The sequence below is a fragment of the Vicugna pacos genome, chromosome 7, assembly GCF_048564905.1.
Source record: "Vicugna pacos chromosome 7, VicPac4, whole genome shotgun sequence".
NCBI classification, from domain to species: Eukaryota; Metazoa; Chordata; class Mammalia; order Artiodactyla; family Camelidae; genus Vicugna; species Vicugna pacos.
Genome location: NC_132993.1, coordinates 50612487 through 50633862, shown reverse-complemented (window position 1 = coordinate 50633862; position 21376 = coordinate 50612487). Strand labels below are relative to the sequence as shown.

Here is a 21376-nt window from a genome sequence, read left to right as displayed (position 1 = left end):
AAGAGTATGACTAGTGGGAGAGGCCATCTCACTTCCTCTAAACCTTCCCATAGGCTTTGAAACTTTCTTTTGAACTTTCTCCAAGAGCTCAAAAATTCCTAAGTTGCTTGACTATATTTCTCCCTCTCTTCTATCATATACTTCTCTACATTGAGTCTTTGGGAAGCAGGGAGTCATCTACCAACTGATAAAGACCAGGAGAGGCATGGAACATGATGGCACCCTTCTAAAGGGCAGTTAGAACTGTGGGAGCAGAGCAGGTAGAAAGGAGAGATGAGCAAGAAGAGAGAAAGAGAAAGAGGGGAATTGAGGATTGGTTAGGGAAGGTGGAGAACATTTAAAAAGGGTAGAAAGAGTAGTAATCGTCATGATTTGTTGCCATACAAAGATGACAATCAGGAGAGGGGAATTTTGGCTGGTTTCCATTTCAAGAGGATAAAACAGCAGGAGAGAAAGTCAGTTTACACAAAGGAGTTAAACTAAAAGCCAGATGTGAAAATCTGAATCTTCATCAGATAAGTCTGCTAGCTGGGAAGAAAGTTCTAGATACCAGTACAGGAAGAGGTGAAAATCCCTTTGACTCTTCAGTAATCAAGAAACAGAATCCCAGAACAATAAACTAGACAACTAACACTATTTTCTGATCTTTTGATTCTTTTTACTCATGTTGTAAACTCTACTGTTCTGTGGGAGTCTAACCCTAGACTCCAAATCTATGAGGATTGATGGCCACCTGGTCCAAATGTTCTAGCAAGTCACACATAGTCTTTCTACCTTTCTTATGAGCACAACTTTCAAACATACTTTCTCCAAAAGCCCTGCACTCTGTTTAACAGGCTGAAGTGCTATAATCACCAGGTATTTGAATGCAGATTAACTCATAGATCCAGGTAATGAATCTTGTTCTGTCATGTTGCTTTTAGCCAAAAGTTGAAAGAGAAAGCTTTGAAGAATGTGGCAAAACTCAAACTATGAAATTTTGATAGCCTTGGGGCAGAGAGACTTAACACAAATAATTGTCCTTCATTCTACAAGCACTCATGGCCTTGATGAAAAAATCAATGCCAAAATTCTGTGACTAATTAGTTGTTGAAGAAGCTAGAAAAAAAATGAATTCTTGCTCTAATCAAAGACAGAACAATTCATATAAACTGTCCTAGAGTCGAGTGAGTTTTTGGTCAAATTCTCATGAGTCTCACCACTATTTTGAACTATAAGACTTCACCTTCAGCCTTAAAAAAGAAAAAAAAAAGCCTGACTGAACATTATTGATTTGATAGAGAAGGTATCCATTTTTTTGCTATACAAAAGTGACTAATGAAATCTGAGAGTTGTGCTATTTAGGTTTTCCTGCCTGAGAGATGTCATTTCACAATAACCTCCTGAAATGGTAAGGACCTTACCTACGTGATTGGTAACTTTTCTAGAGGTGAAAAAGGATAAAATAACAAGAACAAGGATAAAACATTTGATATGTAGGACCACCTAACTAATTATACCAATAGAGCATCTCTGCTTCTGTAATCCAGACACAGTGGATCTCTCTCCTACTTGAAGAGCTGGCAGAGGGAAGAGTTTGGCATTGGGTCACAGGCAAGGCTGATGACTAAGTTCAGAAAGAATCACAACTTCTCTTCCTCACACTCCTAAGGAAACTTTTGGAGGTGATAGGACTAATATACCATAAATACAAAATAAATTCTTCATTTCTAGGCTTCCAGAGGTCACATGCATTAAATAGTTGTTGTGGCCATAGTTTCCTCTGTTGGGCATGGCAAAAGGATATACACTATGTCAGAGGTTTCTTAAGTTTTGATTAAATTGAAAGTCAACTTTGTAGAACCTGACTACTGAGCTTGAACTTGCCACCATTCTTGAAATCATATTTCTAACCTATTACCTATGATATGTAAAGGAGTTAAAACAGTGTGCTTCATACACTTGAAACCCACTTGAAACTTAAAGTTTCCAGACTTCCCACTACTTAAAGAATGGAAACACCTCTGCTATAGTTAAATTACTTTTCTAGCAACATAGCTAAATATGATTTGAATATTATCCTAATTCTGCTCACTTTTCTGAATAACCAAAACAAATAAAATATACGTATGTGTATAGACAGAACTTGTGAAGTCCTAAAAGCCAGACACAGTGGGAGAGACACGCAGTTTCAATTCCAGTAAAACAAACCATGTGGCTAATTAAATATATATGTTTTGTAGTGATTACTAATTGCTGAAAATTTCTACATATGTTTTCAGCTAATCAGCAATTAGTTTGGGATCACTCTCATCTAACCTTCTACTCACTACACATTTTTCTCACCTGTTGCTGAGATAAACTCTTATGATTTTAAGCTTTCATTTATGGACTTGAGCTTCATCTCCTTTTATAGACTTTTAAGTCCATTAAAGAAACCAAAAATATACCTCTATGAGAACACTGCATGTGGTAAGACTAGTCCTATGAATAGACTATTTCTTTTTTTTTTCCATGCCAGAATAAGATAAACAACAAATCCAAGGCTATGTGTCTTTTCCTGGAAGAACTGTATATGAAATGAAGAGGGACCCTCCCTTTCCCCAGCACTGAATCATCACACTACCAAGCCAAGACCTACCTTCTGGTCCAGTCTTCATTTCTTCCTCTTTAATAAAATTCTCTCCAAAAAAGTCAACGTGAAATGTAGATATCCAGATGTGCTCACCATTTCAGAAACCATCACTCTCCTCCTAAGAGAAGGAAGGAAACATGAAAATAAACAAAAGGGTGGTCTGGATCTTCTTGATCTAGCACATATAGAATGGGAACTTCTAAGAGCAGAAAATTATTTCTGTATTTTGTGTAATTATAAATACTATGCGGCATAGAATGAATATCCTATAAATAAATCAGCAAGTTGAATTTGAACCTTGACGTACTGATTTAGGACAAATACAGAAATGAAAGAAGGATATTTAGGCCAATTTCATTCAATTCTGGTTTTTTTTTTGTTGTTGTTTTTTGTTGGTTTTGTTTTTAGGACAGCAATACTATGCTTTGATGAAACAAAGAAAGAAAACTGCTTTCAAAAATAGATGGAAGTTTTACATGAAGACTTAGCATGACTTTAGAGCATACACAAATATAAATCTTAGATTTATTATTGTTGAGGTTATAAAGGTTCAATAATATGGGTTTGCTGCTTCCGCCTTTCTAAAGTATTACGATTTTATTATAAGGCCTGGTTTGGCTGTAGGCACAAAGTTGAACACTTGGAGCATAGACAAGTGACATGCTGGCTCTCATCACTTTCCCATAAGTCATGAATATTAACTTTTTCCAAAAGATTATCACCCTTGGGAATTTGACTTATTCTTTTCCAAATCTATTACTTTGTATGTATTGTTTTTCCTCTCATTAAAAGAAGGGAACTGAGACTATTCAAATAAACTCAGAGTTCCAAAAAAAAGAAAAAGTAACCAAAAAACCTGTTTCTAAGTTTTTTCAACCCCACTACACATATGCAAGCTTAAGCTAAAATAAACAAAACTCTTAAATCCAGTATTCATAACATGACATTATTTTGATAGATTCCAATAATTGCTTCTATCGAGTCTTTAATTCCCCTCCTCAATGACCCTCTCATTTAAGTAGTTTATATTTGTCTTTATCATCTTCACAGTTTGCACACACTGAAAACCACTATCTTCTGCCTCTGGTGCAAAGAATAGTGGTTTGTCCACAGCTGAAGTTGGACATTATCTGGAACATCAGGACACTGAAAAGAGGACCTGAAGTCCCCTCTGTTACTTCTGCATTAGTGCTGCTCTCCTGGCAAGCAGGCAACTTCATCAGAGAAGTCAGCCAAGGAGAGTCTTTAAATGGAAGTTGCACATACGAGGAGCAAATGCATTAAAAAGTTGCTGACGGGCATGAAATGCTTTGATCTAAAGATGGGAAACTCCAAAGCAGAAAGGATTTGGGGCATTTTGAGTCTGATTGACTCTGTGGTTTCTCCAAGCAGCAATTCCATGGGCTAAAATTAATGCAGAAACAGTATTTTGAGACCACAGCTGTGGAGGGAAGTGTGGTGAATTTCAATGAAAATTCAGTTGAATTGTGAAGTTAGATCTGAAAAAAGCAAAGGACATGAGAGAAGTAATAATGTTTCCTGAAATGTCACTGTTTTTATTTAAGAGTTTGAAAAAGGAGAAAATCCCATTTATTTCTTAGGAAATATGTTGAATTCTTAGGAAAAATGTTGAATTCTTATTGCCCAGAACCATGTGGCAGATGTTCTGAAAGAAGATGTTATTCCTTTTAAAACTTAAATGTTGGAAAGAGACGATTTAACAAGTAACGACAGAGATAAATTTCAGAGCCAAGCAAATATACATGAGTAATGATTTCTCACATTATTATCTTCACTAATAGGTTTCTTATAGTGGTCAGTCAATGACAAACCAATCTCATAGAAAGTACATTTCAATAAGCAATGATTACAGCCCAATATGGTATTAATTTTTACCACCACAAAAAAATAAAAATTAAGAATATTCAAGCATAATACTTAATACTTAATGTAATACTTAAACAGAAATAGTATTTTCTACAAAGAGTAAGATGGGATGGATATACTGAGGTGAAATGGGATTAGATATGTTATGAGACCTCAGAAATTTTAACACAATTATGCAGATATTCATTTAAAAGAGACTTATGGACTAGAACCAAATAGAATAATAAATAGAAGAGCATAATTATTAAGAATGTGGCCTCCTGAATCTGAGTACCTGGGTTCTGATTTCTGGCTCTGCAGAACTTATTAGATGGATGGCCTTGACCCAGACACTTCAATATTCTATGCCTTAGTTTTCTCAGCTGTAAAATCGAGATTTTAATAGAACTTGTTTCAAAGGTTTCTGATGAGTATTAAATTAGTGAATATATGTAAAAATCTTGGAATAATACCTGGCACTTATTAAGCACTCAATAAATGCTAGTTATTATTAGTAGCAGTGCAGGATAGTAAAAAACAGCAGCAAACTCTAAGTTAGGCATCTGGCTCTGGTTCTGCGCCTAGTTAAATTCCCCAGACCTCATTTTAGCCATCTGTAAAATGAAAAGGTTGGGCTAGATCATCTCTACAGCTCCTTTCAACTCAAAAAAATATTTTTTAAAAACATTTTTTAGAGGTATGCTATATTGTGCAAGGTTTTTAAGCAGAAGGTGGTACTATTTTAGCAGAATGTTTTAAAGGCATTTAATCACTTTCACAAAGACGTGTTGTTTCATGGATTCCAATTCCTTGTCTTGTATTTTCTTCTCAACCAACTCCTGTCGAGAGCTCCCTTGCTGCCACTCCACTGAAGTGGCTCTTGTCAAGGTCATGGTAACTCCCATATTGCCAAGAGCAATGGTCACTTCTTTGACCTCCCTGTACTCTCAACAGCACTTGACCCAGCTGATTTCCCCCTTCTTTCTCCACTCAACAGCCAAATTCTCTTTTTAATGGATAAACACATTATTTTACTCCCCCTACGTAAAATCCTGAAATGGCTTCCTATGCCATTTGTAACAAAATACAAACCTTTCCCCCTTGACTTCCATTGTTCTTCACAACTAGACACATCTCACTTTATCTTCTACCATTCCCTCCTTGCTCATTGCAGCCACACTCCCTCCAGCCACACTGACCTTTCTGAACTCTGAACATTCTCATCTTCTTCCTATCTTAGACTGGCTGGTTCCTCTGGAATTCTCTCTCCACAGACCATGACAGCTGCTTCTTGTCGTTCAGTCTCAAATGTATCCTCCTCAGAAAAATTTCTCTGATTAGATAGTACCCATGTCCCTTAGTCTGTGTCACCCTGTTTCCTAGTCTCAGTGAAGTCTGTTATCATCTGAAATTATCTTACTTATTTTTACTATGTCTGACTCCCTCAAGGAAAGTAAGTTCCATGAAATCAGCGACAGTGTCTAGCTGAATGCCAAGATTAGAAAATGTTCTTAATAAATATTTATTAAATGAGAGATACAGAACCCAGTTTCTCTTGTATCATGTTCAAAGTATCTCTTCCTTCCCTAAGCTTTAATCACCCTTAATGTCAGTTTCATTCATCTGGTATCTGTCACTTACTATCCTGTATTATTATGGAATTTTTTTCTCCATTTATGTCTTCTTTCTCCAATTACTACACGGTAAGAGACTTGTGGGATGAGACAATGTCAGATGTTATTGTGTCTTGCAGACCTAACAGGGCCTCATTCATATTTCACTAAATATCTGTTAACATATTTATTTTAAAGGGAGATAACTGACTCAATTTATAAAAACCTAAATTACATATTACTAAATAACCAATAGGAGAAAAACAACAAAAAGTGCTTAAATGTTTTAATAAAAATAAAACATGTCCATTCAATAGTTTACTGTCCAAAACTGATACATTTTCCTAGGCAACAGGAAAGGAGTGAGACATGGACTTTAAATAGGTAATAATGATTATTTCGATTCTTTAAAAAAATTAGTTGTTACTTATGTTATGAACAACTGACCTACAGTCTAAATATTTAACAATGTAATCTATGGAAAATCCAATCTTGGTTGAATATATTTTACTATATATTCTGTATATCTTGTGATAGCTAGTACACACTCATGGGCAAGATTTCCATTATCTACATTGAAAATGAGTCCAATTTCTAAACAACAAGTATCGTTCTGTCTCTTCTGGGCTTGACAGTCTGCCGTGACTCCCACCACTGTGCTCAGCAGCTTACATTCCTTAGCATGCCTTCATAAGACTACAAGATTAAGTCTCTATTTACAACTCAGTCTTACCTCTTACCCTTTCCTCTCCCCTCTTCTGGACCCTCTTCAGTCCAGGCCCCCCAAAATTCACACTCAGTTCCAGAAACAATAAAAAATTCAAATCTCCCAATAAACTCTACCACTTTCCAATCTATACCGTTTTCTCTGAAACACACTGACATTTTACCCAGCCCCTTAGACTGGTTAACTCCCACTCTTTATGAGTTGTAGATCAACTTCTCCAACTTCCCTACCCATGTGCACAATGTCCCTTCTCCTCTCTCGCCCAGATGGCGTTAGGCCCTTTCCACGGGATCTCGTGTACCTTGTACTTACTTACCCCTAGAGAGCACACACCACACCACTGAAATGTCCTTTTCACTAGGCTGTCTCTTTGCAGTCAGGGACAAGTTCTCCTTTAATAGTACATCCCCAGTACCTTACAAATAGTAGGTTAAGAAGTAGTTTTGAAGAAATGAATAAATGGATGCATGAGATTTTGTTTGGAGTAGAAATACACAGTCACAGTTCTCTGCTCAAAGTTATCTTCTTAGAAGCAGTTAAAGTAAATAATCCTAAAACTATCTTTTAACAAATGCCTTTGCAAACACATCACGAACATGCCCACAATTACCAAATGAACATTGAGACTTTTGTCATTTAGCCAGATTACTTCTATAGACCTATAATAAGCAGTAAGTGAAAAAATTGTGGTAAGGAGAAATAGAGTAAGAGGTAATTTATCTCTCTCAAGGGCCTGACTATTTGGATAAATATTACATAAGAACAGTTTAAGAAGAACTATTACTGTTTTTTCTTAAACATAAACTACATTGTGTTTTTCTCCAATAGCAAAATATCTGAGAGTGGTCCATAGAAACTCCATCTAATGTGCTTACTTTGCTGTCAATTGATTTTGAACATCTTTAAGAATAAATGCCTTAATTCTTCAATGAAATGGCCAACAGGTACATGAAAAATGCTCAATATCACTAATTATCAAAGAAATCCAAGTCAAAACTACAATGAGGTATCACCTCACACCTGTCAGAATAGCCATCATTCAAAAGTCCACAAACATTAAATGCTGGAGGGGGTGTGGAGAAAAGGGAACCTTCCTACACTGTTGGTAAGAATGTAGCTTGGTGCAGCCATTATGGAAAATAGTATGCAGATTTCTCAAAAAACTGAAAATAGACTTACCACATAACCCAGCAATCCCACTCCTGGTTGTATACCCAGAGGGAACTCTAGTTCAAAAAGATACATGCGCCCAATGTTCATAGCGGCACTGTTTACATAGCCAAGACATGGAAACAACCCAAATGTCCATTGACAGAGGACTGGATAAAGAAGCTGTGGTATATTTACACAGTGGAATACTACTCAGCCATAAAAAATAATGAACTAATGCCATTTGCAGCAACATGGATGAGAATGGAGATCTTCATTCTAAGTGAAGTAAGCCAGAAAGAAAAAGAAAACTACCATACCATATCACTTATATCTGGAATCTAATAAAAAATAAAAATAAAAAGACAAAAATGAACTTATTTACAAAACAGAAACAGACTCACAGACAAACTTATGGTTACCAGAGGAGAAAGTGGGTAGGAAGGATAAACTGGGAGTTCAAGATTTGCAGATACTAATTACTGTACATAAAATAAACAAGTTTCTTCTGTATAGCACAAGGAACTATATTCAATATCTTATAGTAATTTACAGTGAAAGAGTATGAAAAGGAATACATGTATGTATATGTATGACTGAAACATTATACTGTACAAAAATTGACACATTGTAAACTGACTACACTTCAATTAAAAAACACTTTTAAGGCAAAAAAAGAATAAATGCCTTTATAGGTAGAAATAATTGCCTTATTTTTTCAAGTTTTACTGAGATATAATTGAACAATTATAATGAACACAGTTAACCCTTGAACAACTCAAGGGTTAGGAATGCCAACCCTGCACATAGTCAAAAATCTGTGTATAACTTATTGTCGACCCTCTGAATCCACGGTTCTTCACATCCACAGTTCAGCATCTGCAGATTCAACCATCTTGGATCCTGTAGCACTGTAGTATTTGCTATTGAAATAATCTGCATGTAAGTGGACCCATGCAGTTCAAACCCATGTTGTTCAAGGGTCAACCATATACAAGAATTGGGAAATCTGATTAATGACTCCTAATGCCTTTACAGAACTCTCTTCTACTTTAACATGGGAATACATCTGCCTCCCCTTAGGATGTAATATTTACATCAAATGAATATTTACATGACTTCTGTTTTTCCTGTTTCTTTTTGAGTTTGTGGGTTTTAGAGAGACAATATGGTCCAACTATTGCCCATAGACCTAGGATGGCTATGCCAGAAATTTCTGTGTAGCCTTTGGTCTTAATAACAAGTCCTTGTATGACTGAGCTCCCTCAACCACTTTCAGAAAAGGAATTTCTATTCCTTCATAACCAAGCATTCGAAAGTTGCCTGTGTGGCCCTGTTCTCACACTTACGTGCTACATCTGCATCTCTAAGGTGGCTCAGGCATAATACTGCTCTCAGCCCAAGCCTGTCGTTGTCAAGGTTTGGTAGTTCATTCAGATGCTACCTGAACAACTAGAAAAGTATTACTACTTCTAAGAGTGCTTAATAGCTTCCAAGACTATGGGTGAAGAGTTCTGAATCCAGGAAATGAACCAGAAGCCTCCCCATGGCAAATTAAACTCTTATCTAATTGAATAATTTTTGATACTGCTCATATATATGTTATTTATTTTTTAAATAACCTGAAAAGGCTTTACTGGAAGAAGTAATATTTTGGTGCATGTTTGAGTAACAGAATAGAGAAGTGCTTGTCAAACTGGAAGGCCAAAAAAGATGTGAAGAAAAAAAAAAGGTTCCAATATAGATAAAACCGGAAAAAAACATCTGAAGTTGAAGTGGAATTATCAGACAAGGACCATAAATATATCTACCTAAGACAAGTGGACTTTGGAGTAGATGAAAGATGACTTAATGCCAGGGATTAAGACACTAATTAAAACACTCTCAAAATCCCTTATGTTTGGAATAGGCTCTTGTTATTCCTTTTACTCTTAGCATAGCATTGAAAAAATGGAATGTAAGGAGACATTTGAGTTTATTTAAATATCATAAAATGATGTTTGCAGTGCTTCTAAAAATAAAGACAATTTTTATAGTACATAAGTGACAGGAAACGAATTCCACAAATAGAAGCATGAAATCCATTTGGAATGGCTAAGTCAACCAGACTATATATATGTGTGTGTTAGTAACTTGAAATGCACTCACTCATTTTATGAAGTACACATTCTCCTTATTTTTTTGACTTGAGTATTTGAAGGAAAATGTAATCCATATGTTCTTCATTCATTTACACTTGAGATATTAAAATGGGCCTTGAATTACGTATTCGTGTATCATGAGCTAGTTATTTCTGTTGTGAATATCTCTTTTCTTGATTTAAAAAAAAACACACTAAATTAGAATCCAAAGTTGTCAATTCACAGCATCAACTCCTAGTCTAGAAAACACATATTCTCTTGACATATGACAAGATGTTCTAAGTTTTACAAACATCAGGCACAAGTAAAGGTCAAGGTCTTGTTTTTTCTGTCTCTATTAATAACCACTGTAAGCTATTCCAAAATAATCATCCAAACACTCCTTCTACTTAAACCCCTATATCAAGATTCTGTATGTTTCATTATATCTATCTTACGAGACACCAGATTTAGAAGTTCTTCATTTACATCTCTTATTCAGGTTTATAAAATAATTTTTATTTCACCAAGTACAATGAGCACTATCATATGCCATAAAAAAAGAAAAAAATAAAAATAAAAACAAAACAACATAGAACAAAAACAGTTTTATTTTTCATCAGTATATGAATTTCATTTTATACACAGGATTATCCCTTGGTTTCCAGATCAGTCTCTCTTGTCTATAACTAATTTATTTCCATTTGCAATGATGTATGTCATTTCCCCCCTCAATAAAGGTCTTCATTGTCAATTTTTGTGGCGAAAAAGCAAAAAGAGAAGAAAGATCACATTGCAGCCCTGGAAGCCAGATGTCACGGCCTTTGCTCTCAGCTGACACCAGGCAAAGCTCCCAGAGGCACAGTGGCTCATTATCTGAGATGAGAGATGAGATGCCAGGGGCTCCTGTAACCCTAACAGGAAAAGTTTCTGCTGCGGCTGGTTCTATGGTAGCTTTTAATTCATCCTCCATGATATCAACCACCACTTTTGGCTGGAGCCTACTGATGTTGACACTTGTTTCTGTATGCCATAATTTAAAGAATCACACTATGAAACAGCTCCAGAATGTGCCTTGTAACATTTAGTCACAATAAGGGCATTTACATCCCTCCCAATTTTTCTGTGTGTAAGAACATTATTTAAGTTCTACTCTCATAGCAAATTTCATTTATATAATACAGTGTTATCCACTATAGTCACCATGTTATATGTTAGACCCTCAGACGTTACTCATCTTCTAATGGGAAGTTTATACCCCTTTACCAATCTCTTCCTACTTCCCCCACTCTCTGGCAACCACTTTTCTACTCTATGAGTTTGACTTTTTTTCTTTTAGAATTTTACCTGGAAGTGTTATCATGTAGTATTTGTCATTCTCTGTCTGACTTATTTCAGTTAGCATTATGCCATCCAGATTCATCCACGTTGTTGCAAATGACAGGATTTTCTCTTTTTTCAAGACTCGTTAATATTCTGTTGTGTACATATACCACATTTTCTTGATCCATTTCATTCATCAATAGACATTTAAGTTGTTTCCATACCTGGGCTATTGTGAGTGGTGCTATGAACTTGGGAGCACAGATTTATCTTCAAGATAATGATTTCATTTGGGGGAGATATATACCCAGAAAGTAGAATCACTGGGTCAGAGAGTGGTTCTATTTTTAATTTCCTTAGAAACTTCCATATTATTTTCTATAGTAAAGTTGTACCAACTTACATTCCCACTGACAGTGCACAAGGGTTCCCTTTTCTCCACATCCTCACCAGCATTCATTATTTCTTGTCTTTTTGATAATAGCCATCCTTACACATGTGATGTGGTATCTCATTGTGTTTTGATTGGCATATCAAATCATACTTGATGATTACTGAGTGTTCAGGACATTTTCATGTACCTGTTGGGCATCTGGATATATTCTTTAGAAAAAATGTTCATTTAGGTCCTTTGCCCATTTTTAATTGGTTAATATTATTTTTTTTTGGCTTGAGTTGTATGTGTTTCTTATATGTTTTGAATATTAAGTCCTTATCAGATATATGGTTTGCAGATACTTTCTTCCACTTCTCAGGTTGCCTTTCCCTTGTGTTGATGGTTTCTTTTGCTGTGCAGAAATCTTTTTTTTTTTTAGTTTTTTTTGAGGGGGAGGTGGGGGGTAATTAGGTTTGTTTATTTTTAGAGGCGGTACTGGGGATTGAACCCAGGACCTCATGCATGCTAAGCATGCACTCTACCATTTGAGCTATACCCTCCCCCAGAAACCTTTTAATTTGATATAGTTCCATTTGTTTATTTTTGCTTTTGTTGCCCCCAAAATATTCTTAAGAAATCAATGGATTCATACTCTTGAGTGATATGCAATATTGCAGAGGGCTCAAGTTACATTCTTGGTCCTTAGAACACAGAAAATATATTCGGCTTGTATTTCTACAGCTTACTGAGTTTAATTAAGATTATTACTTTCTGAGCTGTTTTATAAGTCCAGAGTAAGCCCACTGCCTTCTCCCTCGGCCATTTACTCAGTAAGAAGATGATTACACAAAACTGTATTTTCCTGAACCATGTGCCAACGCTTAGTGAAAGTGCCATAGTAACGTCTTACTAATAAGACTAATGTAAATAATCAGTACGTTATGAACTAAATTGTGTCTCTCCAAAGATATAGTCAAGTTCTAACCCTTGGTAACTATGAATGTGATCTTATTTGGAAATGGTCTTTGTAAGTGTAAACAAGTTAAAATGAGAGCATGCTGAATTTGGGTGGGGCCTAATCCAACATGACTGAGGTTTTTATAAGACCAGGAAAATTTGGACATAAACACTGAGACACGAAATGGAGCCTACCATGTGAAGACAGAGACAGAGACAGAAACCGAATACCTGGGGCTACCAGAAGCTGGAAAAATCAAGGAAGGATCCTCCTCTAGAGGCTCTGGAGGGAATAGGCCCTCCCAACACCTTGATGTTGGGCCTCTAGCCTCTAGAACTGTGAGAGAACAAATTCCTGTTGTCTGAAGCCACCCAGTTTGTGGTCCTTTGAGGCACTCCAAGCAACTGGAGATAGAAGTCTTTCAATCCTGTAGGAGCGCTCTTGTGGTGTATTAGTGCAGCAGTGTCCACTTCAAGGCACTAAATATTTATAATCATAAAAATAAATAAATAAATTTTCTATAAAGAAATGGACATGTTTTCTGATGAGCTAAATTCCAAGTGCATCATACAGAAGATATAGATTCAGGAGTGAAGATATTGCTACACAAACCCCAAGTTGCAAGAACCCATCTCCAGAAATAGCATTCCAGTAAAGCTGTCCCCCAGGCTGGCTATGTGCCTCATGCTTCACTGTGAGGTCTGCATATACTATAGACCTCTGAATTTGAAAATCATGTGCAAATATCTGGTGTTTCTAGATTTTCGGCTACTAATTTTTAGGCATGGCTTTGTAACATGAAGAAACTGGTAATAGCTACCTAAATTAATTAACAAAGAGCTTTGGGTTTAGCTACTTTTAGATGGATCTTGGTATCCCAAGGGCCCCACAGAGAACCTGCCAGAGGGTTGGTGCCAAAAAATAGTTATGAAGTAATATGTAGACATTAGATATGTATAAATGGTTGGTTATACATGAAGAAGGTAACCTGTAATTAAAAACTGAATAAAGGTATTAATACGTCACATTTATGAAAACATTACAGTTTACAAGGATATTCACGTACATTATTTAATTTTCAAAACAACTGTGTCAAACAGATATACTCTCCCTGCTTTATGGACAGAATATTAAGGCTCAGAAAGTTTTAAATGATGTTCCTGAAATCATGGAGCTAGTAAATAGTGTAAAAATGGGAGGTAGTAGTGACTCAGAGCACAAATCTCTGTGCCAAATTCTATGTTCTGTCTTCTTTACCATAATCAGCTTCTGGGGAAATGCCTCCTCAGCTCTTGAGAAGACTCCAGACCTCACTGTAAATTGTTATGTGCCTGGAAACTATTCACCTCAACTGTTTCTATCACAATTTGTCCATTTTAAGTGGGGTTAAAAATATTTGAAACGCCTTTCTCATTTAAACAAGATGAGAGTACATGTGTTAATGCTTAAATCACACCAGAAACTGTCAAAAAGAATGGTCTCTGTTTAAATCCAAGAAATTAGTTTTACAATTATATAACTAAAATTCTAACCAGATGTAGTCCCAAATGAATTATGTTAACTCTCTTCTTTCACTCATTAAGATTATAGAAATTTTATGTTAATTTTATCTTTACTGTACTTTACTATTCCAAACATTCTTAACTAAAATGCCAAATATCTTGGTTAAAATTTTTAAAGCCACCATTTATCATAATTTGATGTATAAGGCATATTGTATTAGACTGAGTGCTTTAACTACCCAGAATCTCTCTCCATGAAGGAGCAGGTCCACCAGCACATCATTCAAAATGATCACCATGGCGCCAGCACTGGAATAATAATGCAAGTGTGTTTTCTGGACACAAACTTGGTGGGTCCCAGTCCGTCTCAGGAATCTGAAATTTGGAACTGAGAAAGACTGGGGGTCATTAAAGCTGTGTATCACATGACTTCAGAGTTCTAGGAAGTCCCGAATTCCTAATGACCAAAGTTCCTAAGAGCTGGCCTGAAGTGAAATTGGATGCAAAAGATTCTGAAAGACTAGCCAGAAATAAATCAATCAAAAACTAATTGTGAGAGCTTAAGCTTGACCATAATAGAATTTAACTGCCTTCTGGCAAAATAAAACTATTTAGACGTTTTATAATCATGTCAATCCTCCACCAAATAAACAAGCCATGCTATGAAGACAAAAAATAACAAGTCACACTTAACACTATTGAACTGTATACTTAAAAAGGTTAAGATGGTCAATTTAATGTTATGTGTTTTCTATCACCACTCCCCCAAAAGAGTCACAGAGAAATTAATCTGCTAGTTAAGAACATTGTATTTATCCAGTTGAGGTTCTCTGTTTTTTCCAACTGATGAGAACTTGATTAAATGTATTGGTCATGACAAAGAGATGAGGCACTTAAAGTAGTCCCAAATAATAATAAAATTTAGTCTTGAAGAAATTGATAGACATTAGTAGACATGTACTGGTAAATGCTTAACAACCACCTCTCAAACAACAAAACAGTGATTTGTAAAACAGGTCAGTTTCATGGTATAAACATTATCACCATGCCTATTTTAAGCCACCAATGTCACATAAGTAAATACCAAATTGGAAAGAGATGGATGGACACAATCAGCCTTTGTAAGAAGGCTCCAGCTCCCTACGGGAGGATAAGGCAGAATAGAACCAGTTCAAATGTCTGCTGTGTCTTCATTTCATTTCAATTGTGTTAAGTTAAAAATGCATTGATGTAGGAAAACGAAAAGGGAACCATTATTTATGAAGTGGCTACTGTGTGCCAGGCCCACATTAAATTATCTCACTCTAAATGTTATGAGGGAGACTGGCCAAGATGGTGGAGTAGAAAGACCCCAAGCTCACCTCCTCTCATGAGCACACCAAAATCATAACTATTTGCAGAACAACCACTGATGAAAAAGACAGACACCTACCAGAAAAGATCTTCTACGGCTAAAGACAAAGAAAAAAAAATGCAACAAGATGGACAGGAGGGGTGGAGTCATGATATAGTCAAGTCCCATACCTCTGGATGGGAGATCCACAAACAGGAGAATAATTACATTGCAGAGATTCTCCCACAGGAGTGAGAATTCTGAGCTCCATGTCAGGCTGCCCAGCCCAGGGGTCCTGAACTGGTAAGATGAGCCCTCAGAGCATTTGGCTTTGAAGGCTACTGGGGCTTCATCTAGGAGTCCCACCGGATGGGAGACTTCACTCTTCTAGGGTGTATACAGAACTTCACACACTCCAGGACCCAGGACAAAAGCAGTAATTTGACAGGAGCCTGAGTCAGGCCTACTTGCTGGTCTTAGAGAGTCTCCTGGAGAGGCAGGAGGTGGCTGCAGTTCACCCTGGAGACACACACACAGGTGATAATCATTCTTGGGAGTTCTTCCTACCATGTAATGCTGGTGCTGGTGGGCACCACTGTGGAATCCTCCCTCTAGCTCATTAGCACCAAGACCTGGCCCCAGCCAACAGCTTGTAGGTGCCAGTGCAGGGATGCCTCCGGCCAAGCAACTAACTGAGTGGATACACAGCCCCACCCATCAATGTTTTGGGGGTTTTTTTGCACAAAAAAATCTATAACCAAGAATACCCTACCCAGCAAAGCTCTCATTCACAGCTGATGGAGAGATCAAAAGCTTTACAGACAAACAAAAGCTCAAAGAGTTCAGCACCACCAAAGCAGCTTTACAACAAACGTTAAAAAAAACCTCTCTAAGTTAAAAAGAAGAGGCCACAACTAGAAACATGAAAATTACAACATAAAAAAGCTTATCAGTAAAAGGAAGTATACAGTAAAGGTAGGAAATCATCCAGTAGGAAGGTTAAAAGACAAAAGTAGTAAAATCATCTATATCAACAATAAGCTGTTAAGGGATACACAAAACAATCACACATGTGAAATATGATACCAAAAACAGTAATGTGTGGGGAAGAGGGCACAAACACAGGGTTGTTACGATGCATTTGAAAGTAAGAGATCGGCAACTTAAAACAATCAAATATATGTTTTATATGTATACATATATATATAAAACTACATAGGAACCTCATGGTAATCACAAATCAAAAATCTGTAATAGATACACAAACAAAAAAAGAAAAAGAAATCTAAAGACAGTCATCAAATCACAAGAGAAGAGAATAAAAGAAGCAAGCACAAAAACACCTATAAAAGCAACTCCAAAACAATTAACAAATTGTGGGATTTATCCCAGGGAAGCAAGGATTTTTTTTTTTTAATATCCACAGGATGGATTTTTTTTTTCTCACGAAAAAAATCCTTTAAAATTTGCCCAGATGAAAGACTGCAGGTAATGAAAAGTCATTATCTTCATCATCATTAAGCTGTTGTTATCTGAATGCTTATCTAAATTGAATGCTATATAGCAGCTTACAAGTGTTTATTTACCTTTGGAGCATAGATGACAAAGGGTAAACTGGAAATTTCTGCTGGTCGCCTAGTATGGAGGTGTGGTCTGTACACTCGTCAACTCCTCCTCTGTCACAGAAACTGATATTGGTATTTACAGATTATCGATCCCGGAAGGAATGACAGTAAACATCTGTGCCAGTTATGTTTCAAAAATGCTGATGTTATGAAGCATGAAAGATTCAAATTTCTATCTGTAAGCCAACTTTAATGTATTGAATAGTTCTTCTAGAAAATTATATCCTCATCATTGAAATAAAATCATAAAATTCTAGAAAGGAGAATGCTGACAGATCTCTTGGGATATAGTCTTTTTATAGCTGAAGCATGAATTCTTTAATCATACCACCTTTCTTCCAAAAGAGAGGGTAGTTACTGGTTCAGAGAAGTAGCTTCCATCTCACTGCATTGCTGTGTAGCACTGCAATTCAGAATGTTTTTATTTTATGGAATTCTCATCCTAATGACTAATTCCAGAAACAGCAGCTCTACTTAATGGTATCATCTCTATTTTAAATTTTCAGTACATTTAAATATTTATATCACTAAGAATCAATGCTTGGACTATACTAAATTATCAAGAGTTATCCAGATCTTTCAATTCTTTGCCTTCCACCACTGGTGAAACTTAAAACTTTTATGTGCAATCTAGTCCTGACAATTTCAACTATATATTTGATTTCATATTATATATGAATAATACTATATATAAAATATATACCACCCTGAACAGTTGTTTTTGTGCTGGTTCTATCTTTAACAGGAATGTAACTGGTAATAAAGTATAAAGAAGTCAACAAAGACACATGCTAGTATCAGGAAAAGGAAAAGGAAAACTTTCAGATTCCAACTATAGTATCACCAGAAAAGCTAGTAGTAGTAATAGCTAAAGTTAACATCCTGTATTATGTGTCTTAAATGAATCATAATCTAATTCTCATAACTTCAAAAGTAAGAGCTGCTATTAATCCCATTTCTCATTTGAGGAAACTGGGGCTAGGAGAAGTTGAGTAACTTGTCTAAGGCTACTACTCAGTGTGGAAGTCAGACTTCAAACTTGGGTAACCATTTCTAGAGCCTCAGGGACTTAACAAGGCTCCCCCACCTCCATCTGTGAGGTCTAAGGGGCCCCTGCCAAACTTTGTAAAGCTGCAAGAATTGCTCACTCCTGCAAGCAGAGAAGATAACTGGGGCCAAGGAGTGATGGTAATGGCAGGAGCACAGAGGCTCTTTTGTTCCTTTCTTCTCTCCCTTTTTCTCTCTCATCTTCTCCAGTGATGGAATTCATGTCCATCTGTGTCTTAGTCCACCAATTCCTTACAAGCATGATTATAGGACAGTATAGTGTTCAACATGGTATCTCTAGTACCTCGTACAATACAGACACATAATAGGCAATGAATACTTGTTGGATGAAGGAATGAATGAATCCTTTCAGGGTTGTTAAGTGTTAAATGAGACAAGGCACAGGACATTAAGAGCTTATACCTGACACACACCAGATGCTTAGTAAATATTAGTTCTTGCTATTCTACTATTTTATGTCTACTGTTATTATTATTTGTTTAAAAGATAATTTTAAGCAGAATATAAATATTTTATTTCAATGTTCTACTACATTTAATTAACTGAGCTCTTGCTACATGACCTTTAGATTTTATTTTATTCATTATAAGTAATTTTGTTATTGAGCCTAGTTAATTACCATTAATCCTAGTTAATTTAGTTATTAAGCCAAGTTGTGACCATTTTATTCACAGCAGAAACAGAAGGGTGAGGATGATTATTCCTATTTGCTTTCAACACGCATGCAAAAGTATTCATTTTTGCTGCATTTTAGAAGTGAAATTGCTGAGTAAAAAGGTTTACAAAATTCTAAGGTTTTAAAGGTTATTTAAAAGAAACACATTTCTGTAGAGCAGCCAAGATGGCAGAGTAGAAGGATGCTCTTAGTTCACCCTCTTCCACAAATACACCATGAGAGATATCCACAGACCCACCCATTCACTCAGAACACCTGCTGAACATGGACAGACCATTGCCTTCTTCAAAAGACAAAATTCCTTATAAACCTGGTAGAAAAAAAAAAAAAAGAAGAAAAAGGAAATTAGTCCAGGACCTATCCCACAGGGGGGAGTGGCAAAGGAGGAATAGCACTCTTACACTGGGACTCCCCCTCTCCAACAGAGAAGTCAGCAGGACCAAGGGGGAACCTCTAAGGCTCAGATTTGTTGCACAACAGCCCTTGGCTGAGAGAACTAAGAGAGACTAGCACCAAGGGTCCCTGCAACCCCTAGCCCTAGATGAGAGAGCTGGTTGGGGTAGGCTGGGACTGACTGCCTGAGCTGGGCAGAGGGCTGGGGCTGACTGAGTAAAGGCAGCCTCAGGGGACAGGAGTGAGAGCAGTAAGTCAATGGAGAAACTAAATGACACAATATAATAGTTGGACTTGGTTGATATTTTTAGGACATTACATCCCCCTAAAACAGAATATACATTCATCTCAAGTGTGCATGAACATTCTCATGTACTTGGGCACAAAAGAAGCCTCAACAAATTTAAGAGGATAGAAATTATTTCAAGCATCTTTTCTTGAATGCCATGAAACTAGAAATCAATCACAGAAAAACCAAGGGGAAGAAAATGACAGCATGGAGATTAAACAACATGCTACTAGAAAACCAATGGGTGAATGATGAAATCAAAGAAGAAATTAAAAAATACTTTGAGAAAAATGACAATGAAAACACAACTACATAATCTGTGAGATGCAGCAAAAGCAGTCGTAAGAGGGAACTTTATAGCGATACAAGCACTCCTCAAAAAACAAGAAGAATCTCAAGTAAACAACCTAAACTATCACCTAAAAGAATTAGAAAAAGAAGAGCAAAAAAACCTGAAGTCAACAGAAGGAAGGAAATAAAGATCTGGGAGGAAATATATAAAATAGAGATTTTTTAAAAAAAGAAAAAGATCAATCAAACCAAGAGCTGGTTTTTTGAAAGAGTAAAAATTTGACAAACCTATGGCCAGGCTCACCAAGAAGAAAAAAAAACATAAATAACAAAATGAGAAAGGAAAATGGAGAATTACAACCAATACCACAGAAATACAAAAAAACCCATAAGAGAACACTATGAACAACTATATGGAAATGAATTGGACAACCCAGAAATAATGGACAAGTTTCTGGAAACATACAGTTGACTAAGAGTGAATCAAGAAGAAACAGACCATGTGAACAGACTGACAACTAGAAATGAAATAGAATTAGCAATTAAAAAAACCTCCCTACAAACAAAACTTCAGTACCAGATGCTTTCACTGAGGAATTCTAACAAAAATACAAAGAAGAACTCATACAGGCACTTCTCAAACTCTTCCAGAAGACTGAAAAGAAGGGAGTACTCCCAAACTCATTTTATGAAGCCATCATCACCCTGATACCAAAACCAGACAAAGACACTACCAAAAAAAGAAAAGTATAGGCCAATATCATTGACAAACATATAAGCAAAAATCCTCGACAAAATATTGGCAAACAAAATCCAACAGCACATAAAAAACATCACACACCATGATCAAGTTGGATTCATCCCAGGGACACAAGGATGGTTCAACATACACAAATCAATGTGATAAACCACATCAACAAAAGAAAGGATAAAAATCACATGATCATCTCAATAGATGTAGAAAAAGCATTAGATAAAATTCAACACCCATTTATGATAAAGACTCTTATCAAAGTGAGTATAGAAAGAACATATCTCAACATAATAAAAGCTATTTATGACAAACCCACAGGCACATAATACTCAATAGTAAAAAGCTGAAAGCCTTCCCACTAAAATCTGGAACAAGACAAGGATGCCCACACTGACTACTTCTATTCAACATAGTCTTGGAAGTCCTAACAGCAGCAATCAGGCAAGAAAAAGAAATAAAAGGGATCCACATTGGAAAAGAAGAGGTAAAATTGTCACTATATACAAATGATGATACTATATATAGGAAATCCTCAAATTTCCACACAAACACTACTAGAGCTAAAGAAAGAATTCAGCAAGGTAGCAGGATACAAGATTAATATAGGGAAATCAGTGGCATTTCTTTACACTAACAATGAATTAGCAGGAAAAGAAAGTAAAGGAACAGTTCCTTTTAAAATCACATCCAATACAATAA

General features: G+C 36.2%; 1 long non-coding RNA gene across 7 annotated transcripts in view; it reads right to left on the bottom strand.

Annotated features, from left to right (window-relative positions):
* Positions 1–21376, bottom strand: part of LOC140697418 (uncharacterized) — a 235371-nt gene that overhangs the window by 97746 nt on the left and 116249 nt on the right. For all 7 annotated transcript variants that reach the window (XR_012074444.1, XR_012074440.1, XR_012074446.1 and 4 more), the window contains one exon: positions 2621–2732. This is a non-coding gene — a long non-coding RNA (uncharacterized lncRNA). The remainder of the gene's footprint in view (positions 1–2620; positions 2733–21376) is intronic.